This window comes from Falco naumanni, chromosome 4 (assembly GCF_017639655.2).
Source record: "Falco naumanni isolate bFalNau1 chromosome 4, bFalNau1.pat, whole genome shotgun sequence".
In the NCBI taxonomy this organism is placed as follows: Eukaryota; Metazoa; Chordata; class Aves; order Falconiformes; family Falconidae; genus Falco; species Falco naumanni.
In genome coordinates this window covers 12491295-12500095 of record NC_054057.1, presented here as the reverse complement: position 1 = coordinate 12500095, position 8801 = coordinate 12491295, and the positions used below count along the sequence as shown (strand labels likewise).

Below are 8801 nucleotides of genomic sequence, written 5' to 3'. Positions count from 1 at the left end.
CAGCACAAGTTATGAAAAGTTTCCCTATGCTTGTGAAAACATCCCTTAAATCTTCCACAGTTTTTTTTATCCCTTTTCCTTAAGGGAATACATTGCCCTGGACTAGATGGCTCTTTTGCTGCAAGCGTTCGCTGCTCACCAGGAATTCCCCAAGCTGGCAGCACTGCCATTCCTTCACCCAGTGCTACACACAGGTATTCCTCCTCCACTGCCTGCAACTACTCTGCTATGACATGCATTGTAATCAAATAATACTTAAAAAAACCCATACGTATTAGGTGTCTGCAGTGAATTATTTTTTGACTATGCAAAATCTGTTCAAAACAGCCATTCTGTACACCACACACTTGGAAAATCTTCATAAACATCAAAATCCAAAAGCCATACTCTTTACGTACATATAAAAATGCATGTTTATGTGCATATATTTAGATAATCACATATAATTTAACTTTTTTCCTCCTAAAAAAAGTTTCTGAAGCAAAATAAACAGCATTAATTTGCCAAAGTATGATCCAACAGCAACTCCCCTCACAAATGCTTTTTATTCTTAGCGTAAGGAAACAAATTCAGTCTGGAGACTATAAAATCCATTTGTAGTTCGAAGTATTTTATTAGGTTTCTTTTCACATTTAGTATCTTTGAATGTGGCCAAGTACAATACTTTGTTAAAAGCTTTACATAGCTAGCAATACCTCTACTGCTTGGTCCTATACACTGAAACAGTGACTGTCGCCACTATTTACCTGCATACATCAGAAGTGAGCTTAATGCTGTTATATAAAGCTTTTTATACTTTTTATGGTTTTATAAAGCATTTTACCGTTACCCTAAAAAAATAAGCTGTTCACTTAACGTGATTTAAGCACAAAGATTTCAAAGTATTGAGACAAAGATCAATATGGGCCTGCAATATATGCTTCTCACGCTTTCACTCGCCTTCATGCTGCGAACTACACAGGGCAAGCGGGCCATATAATGCTGAAGACAGTATCTACTCTATATGTACTATGAGCTACATTGCCCAAACCCTCGTTTCCTTTACAGGCAACTGCTAAAGTTTGCCTTTACATCTTCCCATTTGCTTGCTTGACCCCAATTATAATTGAACTTAACACCACAATCTAAACGGTATGGTTCAGACAAGTGAACTGTACTGAACAAGAATGTAATCCAGACCTGGATGCTTAACGTTAAGCCAAGAACACACAATTTGAATAATGAAATATTTTAAATACAAGATTTGGTTTTCATTGTATTTTTATTCTGGCTGCTTAATCAAACTCACATGGCAAGTACTGCACTTAATGAAACTACAAAATTAGTATTTCCCACCAGCCTGTCCATAAACCCACAAGTGAACATAAGTTGAACAGGTTAGTTTAAAATATTGTTGAAAAGGCCTTTTATGAGAGAAGTACCCTCTTGCAGGCTTGAGCCTGCTTCTCTTCTCTGCTTTCCCAGGAGTGATCCAGAGCGACGGCAGCTCCCCTTGACCACCCAGCCTTGCCCCTGTACACTATCCCCAGCTTTTCAGTTCCACCTCAGCTTTGGCTGGCTGAGAACACATCAGGGTGGGAATCAAAGTTGTCATCATCCACATATTTCCTCAGTCACTTACAGTGCTGTTGCCTGAAACTTTTACCTTGGAGGACTTGCGAGCCTTCCCTTTTTTTTTTTTTTTTTTTTGACTTTACTGGTATTGAGTGTTTACTGTGCATGGGTTAAGTACAGCTCCGCTTTCTTGGCAGTGCTCTCTTGCATCTCCGGCTTCTCTCTGAAGATGACAATTCTATTTTAGCAACAACTGTTCATGTACCGTGGGTCCTCATTCGTTTAGCTTAGTTAACCATTTCTGAAATAATGGATTTATATTGTATGACAACAGCCCTAAGAATCCAGAATTTGAAGTCCATTTTTATTTTCAAATTAACACACAGCATAAATTAAAAGGCCACAGTACGTAACTATAGTATTTTATGAACTATGTTTCAGGTACTTACTAAAGCATCTCAAGGGGCACTAGCTCCTTCCACAGAGTGTAATTATACATAAGGCTCCCAAATTAGTTTGGTCAACGTAGTCTGGCAGTTTAACATCTTGGGAAGTGCTTACCAAATTGCAATCAGATGGACATCAAAGTTTACAGCAGAACATAAAGCTTGCTCCTCGGGCAAACTGCACGGCCTCTTCCACCCACCACCCTCTGCCGTTACCTCTCCCCCTTTCTGCTTCTCTCTCCAGCTGTATCTAAATCTTCTTCTTCCTGGTCCCTCAAGCCATACCTACAGGTGAGCACAGTACATCGGGCAGCGGCAGCAAAGCAAGTATTGTCCATCATATCTGCTCTTCAAGGCAAGGACTCCAACTTTACCTTTAACGACTAGTGTGAGATGCACCTTTTCTCCATGGCTTGCTCCATGCCATCAGCTTCTTGCCTTAACTTCGTGGGGGATGTAGGGATGCAACTCTAAAGACTAAACATGAGCAACCTTGAGGAGTCCGCGCAGCCAAGCAGATATTCCTTATCATTATTTAAAGCCTTCATGCCTAACAGTACTCAATGAAGGGAAAACACCAACGGCTCCATTCGCCTTCAACTGCAGCAAACCCTCACCTCATCAACACTTCTGCCCCGGCATGGTCCTTCGCTCCCGTAAGGAAGGGTGATGTGACATGCCCTGCTGGGACTCTCCCCAGTTTCCCCCGCCAAAGGAGCAAGAGGGCAAGGTGCAAGCCTCACAGGCACTGCGCAGTTTGGTTCAGCGCTGCAATGACACCACGAATATTTTTGTCAGTCTATTAACGTCACTACACTGGGAAAGCTTCACACAAAAGAAATCTCTGAGCTTCAGTCGCTTCCTCTTTTGGGCCCAGCCACGACTGAAGAGCAAAACCCACTACTCTTCAAGGATTTAAGTCACTCAGGAAAGTGAGAATTCCTCTGCATTAAACACACATTTAATCCCATACTTTGCTACTTACGAAGGTTAAAGCAAGAGTGTACTAATTCTGATGGGATTCAACTTTTTTTTTTTAAACACTCAAGCCTCAACTCAAGCTAATTAACACACTTGAGTCAAAAGCGATCGCTACGTGCTTTACATTACATTTATTCAAATCAGTATTGATCTTCTGTAACCCTTCTCCCCCTCTGCTTTACAAATGAAAGGATTATTTATGTGACAATAAGCAGCAATGGAAAAAAACCTGTGGGATAGGGAGAAGACGGAAGGAAAGGAAAAACAGTCTTCTGGCCATAAAGTCAGGAAAAGAATCACAGAATGGTTGAGGTTGGAAGGGATCTCCAGAGATCATCTGGTCCAACTCCATGCTCAAGAACAGCCACCTACAGAAGGTTGCCCGGGACAATCTCATACAGTGTTTGAATATCTTCAAGGATGCAGACGCAACCTTCCTAGGCAACCTGTGCCCATGCCTAGTCACTCTCACAGTGAAAAAGTGTTTCCTGATGTTCAGAGCACCTCCTCTGTTTCCGTTTGTGAAAGAAGAAACTAGAGGATGAGAGCCAACTGCTTTATCTATGGTTATTTCCCCAAACTAAGACCATCCTTTCTCTGCCTCTTCCAAGGAATCACCACCTGAAGACACTGTTAGTGAGGCACAATTCTGGGACATGCTAATGGGAGCTGGGAGTCAGCAGGGCAAGAGTGACAGCACTCACTGCAACTGGGCTTGTTGTCTAGATACAAATTTAAGACACCCCCAAGACACCCAGCTGTCAAAATGTGGCATATTAAACATACTAAACAAAACACAAAACATTTTGCTTGCCTAAATGGGACTACTCACACAACTTAAGCTATGCTGTTGTCATTATTTTGAGTCTGTCATACTGTTAATGATGTTCCCACAACTAGTGCTCCTGCAAGTTACCACAAAATACATTATGGATTTTATTGTGCAAGTGGGTCAGCATTCAGTATTGAGACTTTTATAAAAAGTCTACTTTTTTTTTTTACTACATTTTACTACTGCTGAAGAACATTCACAGGTGCCCTGCAAGAGACCAAGTGTGGGTGCAAGAATGTCGTTTCCAAAACCTGAAAGGTAAAAACCATCAGACAGGGTACAAACTGCCATTGCACCAAAAGGTGGTATTGCTTCACAGCCCAACTGAAATCAAAATGAAGTGACAATCATTCATCAATAGTCTAACACTGTTTTTTCATAAAGCTCAGGACTCTGTATGCTCATTTCAGAAAGTTTTTATAGGTATGTACTTAATTCAGCACGTAATTATTGTTGTGCTGGCTATATGAAGCCAAGTTTCAGCTCCCTCATCCTGCAGTTAATTAGAATGATGATGCAGTACACCACCTCCAATATATTAAGTACAGGCTCAACCGTACCAAGCTATTTTCAATACCATTAGCACCAGTATTCCAGAAAATAAAACCTGGTCATTGCAAAGGTTATTTCCAGAGTACAGTAAGTACAACGGGCATGGGGTTGAGTTCCTAGCCTGTCGCACAAAGCAAGAAAATAGCTTTATTTGAGTGGCATTTGCCAAGTTTTTATAACTTCCACTTCCCTCCCAAAATAAAATAGAAAATAAACTTGGGACAGTTTAGCAGTTCCAGTTTTCACTCGTAAGAATCCACCTATTCAATGTCCTGTTTCTACCAAGACCAGGTTCACACCTCCTCTGGCTCCAACTACAAGGCAAATCCTTCGCTGCATGGTGCCATTAACCCACCTCAATTACTGCAACTCTGATTCCCATTCCGCAACCGACAGGTACGTGTGGCCTTGTGTTGGTAACTCAAGTATCCTACAAAGTATTTCCATCCCACTGTCCCAAGATTTAGAGAAAAGACCATTGCTACTACCGAAAGCCCAACAAACAAGACTCCAGAAGCCACTGCTCCGGGTGGGCTTTCAGGGCATGTCACTCTACATGGATCCAGAGAATTTTCTTGAACATAGCTGCCCAGGCAGCAGATAAATATAAATATCCCAGGGTTTTTTTGGAGTCAGCTCATGACTTCCAATACAAATAAAGTATTTCATTGGACTCTATGGTCTATTTATAAATTTTATCATACAGTTGCTAGAAGTCAGCAAGTCTATTTCTGTTTCTAGTAAAACAGCACAAGTTAGTTCCATGAAAGCACACGTGAAAGACTTGTCATTTTCATCTCTTCAGAGCATTTTTAGATTACAGGTACAAGAGTTAGATTTCTGCTTAAAACTTCACCAGCTCAAAATCACATCTCTGGAAGCTAAAGTAAGCACGTTCCTCAATTCTGTCAGGTTCAGTGGCATCCTGAGATTAACCAGCAATAGGCTGTGCAGCTTGCCTCTACTTTATATTCCCCGCGCTCTTAATTATTCTCCCATTAAAAAAACTAAAGTGGCTGCCACTGAACATGCACACTCTTAGAGTTTAAGGAGATCCTGACCTAGAAAAGACAAAAGCACGTGAGATATCACCTTTTATACTTCTAACATGTCCCTTTAAATTCTGAGTTCAAACTTCAGCACCTATGTACAGAGTTCAAGTATTTCCATACAGCTGGATCAACACATGCAGGGAGTCTGGGCCATGCTCAGATCCACTCAGTCTCAACCTTCAGAGTACTCGACAGCAAACTCCTTTCCTGTTCTCCAGCTTGCAGAACAATAAATAGGTTTGTATCATTTCCTTTGCCCCTTCAGATAACAGACTCTTACTGTTTTGGAAATTCATGTAATTTACTCAGCATGCTCATTTGCCACTCTTCCAATGAGCAAAGGACTGTAATTGGAATAGACTCTCTAAAGCATCAAAAAGCACCAAAAAATAAAGCAGCAGAGTTTAGAGTATGTCTCCAGTGATGTACTGCCTAACAGGGAAGCAGAAGACGCCAAGGAGTCATGGGAAAATAAGTTGTATCAATGCAGTTATACAGTTTGTCATTCAGACTTTGTTAAATAGCATCACCAATTCTTTTTCTGTTTCCAATTCTTGCACCACCTTTATCACCCACTACTCTTAAAAGGTTAGTCAGAGCTCTTCATCTTCCCAGTCAAGGCCCCAAGCACCACTACGCACCTCAACCTCGCTTCAGAAGTCTTAGACTGCAATGAAGTGAGAAAGTTCAAATGCCAGGGGACTATTAGATCACATACAGTTCAGTGTAAGAAGAAAGCACAAAATCGGAAGCACTGAGCTCTTTTCTAGTCCCACCTGAAGGCCACGTGATTTCCTGTATCAAAGCAGAAGTGTCACCAAAAGGTCACTATTCAAGTATTACTTGTAGGACAGGAGGTACAACATGCTGCAGCCATGTGGCAAGGACAAGTGAGGGCTATCAGGAGGCCAAGCGTTACTCACCTTGCCTTCAGGGCTGGTCAGCTGGACCACCAGGAAGCTAAAGCATATGGAAAACTGGCTCCAGCTGAGATGTGTTAAAAGAAAGCCAACTAACTCTTTATTCCCACTGTAGCTAGACTTCGGTTTGCTATCTGCCATCACATTCAGTCTAGTGCAAAAGAATTCTGCCCAGAGTAGGGGAGTGGGATCCTGAATTTATACTGAAATAAGCTAAGATCCAAACATGTTACACTTAGCCTAAAAAAAGTAAGCGTTTGCTCCAGTCTGTGGGTTTCCAGAACTGTAAGAATCTATGTAGTTTTAACCACCAAACCTGAGCATCTAAGAAGCTTTTATGAGATCTGCAGCACCCCCTCCCCCCAAGGGATATTTAGTACAAAAATTGGAAACTGCAATTTGCATTGCATATCCTGCTAGGCAGGAACCACCCCTAAATTAAATACAGTGGGACTTTAGCCCTGACAGTACAAGGTGTTTCCCTATAACTGCACTGATTAAACAGTTGCAGACACCAGACTTCCAAATCCTTTTTAGCAGACATCACACTGCACAACATAAAGCGGCAGGCAATTGGCCAAAAATGGTTAGCAAAAAGGATTCCTTAAACATCCAGCATCCAAATATAGCCCTAGCTGGTCACATGGGCTGCCATACAGTAAGTGCTCCTCACTTTACCTACCCTTTGATTAAACCGTTTGAGCTAGAAAGCACATACTTAGAATAGCATTTCAGTTTCCAGCCCAATTCCATGAACTGTACATTTTTTCTGTGCCTTCCATGTTCAGATTAGCAGAAAGGAAAAGTTGATTTACGTTTCTAGCAAGCCCAAAGGGGATCATTAACTACAAAAGGCTAACAGAATATATGAGACCTCTAACATGTATGTGTATACACACACATTTATGTGCAAGAGCAGAATATCTGCCATATAATGCAGCTGCTGTGAAAGTACTTGCTAACAAACTCTACAGCTCGTAACAGATTTTTCATTTTAAATAAATTGCTATACCTTACTCCACCTGACCTCTAGCAATTCCTGTTTTTCAGATTACTCTCATTATGATGAAATCTGATCAGCTGACTATGTCCACCTCACAAGAACTTCACAGCTTAGTTTACACATCAAGAAATTCTGTGAAACTTCTGAGGAGAGCCAGGCTGGCTTCTGTACCGTTGCCAGATTCCAACTTAAACTGAAAAAAGTTGAGTTTGCTCCTTTCTTTCTCAGCCCTGAAAGCCATTGCCCATGTTGAGCACGGTGCAGGTGTCAAATAAGGTTATATTATAAAACTTTGCAACTGCACTAACACACATGGGTGCCACTTACCCCTCCAAAGCCTCCCCCCCTGCACCAGCCAGGATGAAGCCTCGCAGTACTCGCGTAAACCTCGTGATTTTTGAAGATGCAGAGGCTTGAATTTAAGTCGTAGCTATTACTCAGGAGAAGTTGGAGGTTCGAGGCTCCTGAAGAGGAAAACAGCTCAGTGCCACAAGGCAAGGCCTGAACACCGAATCAGCACACTTGCGTGCTGTGTATTACAACAGGGTTCTATAGCTCAGGTTTTTGCTAAGAGCACAAAGCCTTTCATCCAACTCCAGCCCCTAGTTAAGCTACTACTGTAGTACACAGGCACAGCACAGTTCGGAGCAGCGAGGAGCGTATTCACATACCCACCACCGATGCAGCTGCACCGAGCACCAGTTCGTTTCGCATTTATGCCGGCAGCCTGGCCAGCCTGACCGCGCTGAAGTAGCCCTCGGGTACCCAGATGTCGTGCTATTTTTACCCTGGAAAAGAAAAAAAAGACCAAACCCAAAAAACAACCCCCAGAACGAACCAACCCAACAAAACTTCAGAGCGGGAGGCCACGACGGCAGAGCTTTATTGCGAGGTGCGGCTGCGGCGCCCGGTGGGCCTGGGCCGGCCGCCCCGGCGGGGCACCCGCAGTGACGTGTCCACCTGAGGCTCCGGGGCCGCCGCCGCCGCCGGAGACAAAGTTCTGTAGTGCACTGACTGCTATCGTACCCAGAGTCGGAGTGTCACAGAACTTTGCTTCCGGAGGCTCCAGTCCTCCTCCGGTACCGGCACCGGGGCCGTCGGCCAGCACAAGTTTCCCTGCCTGGGGAGGGAAGGCGCACACGGTTAGAGGCGGGGAAGGCGGCCCCCTCCTCCCCCCCGGCGGCTCGCCCGCCGCCCGGCCAGGGGCGGAAGGATACGGAGGGTGTTTTTTTTTAATGAATAAACCCCTCGAAACACCACCCTCACCACCCCCCCCCCCGGGAGCTAACGGGCCGCCCTGCGCTAGTCGCAGCCGAACGGCTGCCCGGAGCGCTGCCGGCTCCCGCTGACAGCCCCGCCGCCGCGGCCCTGAAGCGGCCCCGGCCCCGCCTGGCAGCGCCCGGCATCCCGCCGCGGCCCCGCAGCCCCCCGCGGCGGGGAGCCCAGCGGCGCCCCCCCCCC

At 44.2% G+C, this 8801-nt stretch overlaps 1 long non-coding RNA gene across 1 annotated transcript; it reads right to left on the bottom strand.

Annotated features, from left to right (window-relative positions):
* Positions 1-589: 589 nt before the first annotated feature.
* On the bottom strand, positions 590-8575 carry LOC121087146. The gene is made up of 2 exons (XR_005827532.1): positions 8012-8575; positions 590-2768 (listed from the first exon to the last, which is right to left on the bottom strand). It is a non-coding gene; the product is annotated as an uncharacterized LOC121087146 (long non-coding RNA).
* Between the last annotated feature and the right edge of the window lie 226 nt (positions 8576-8801).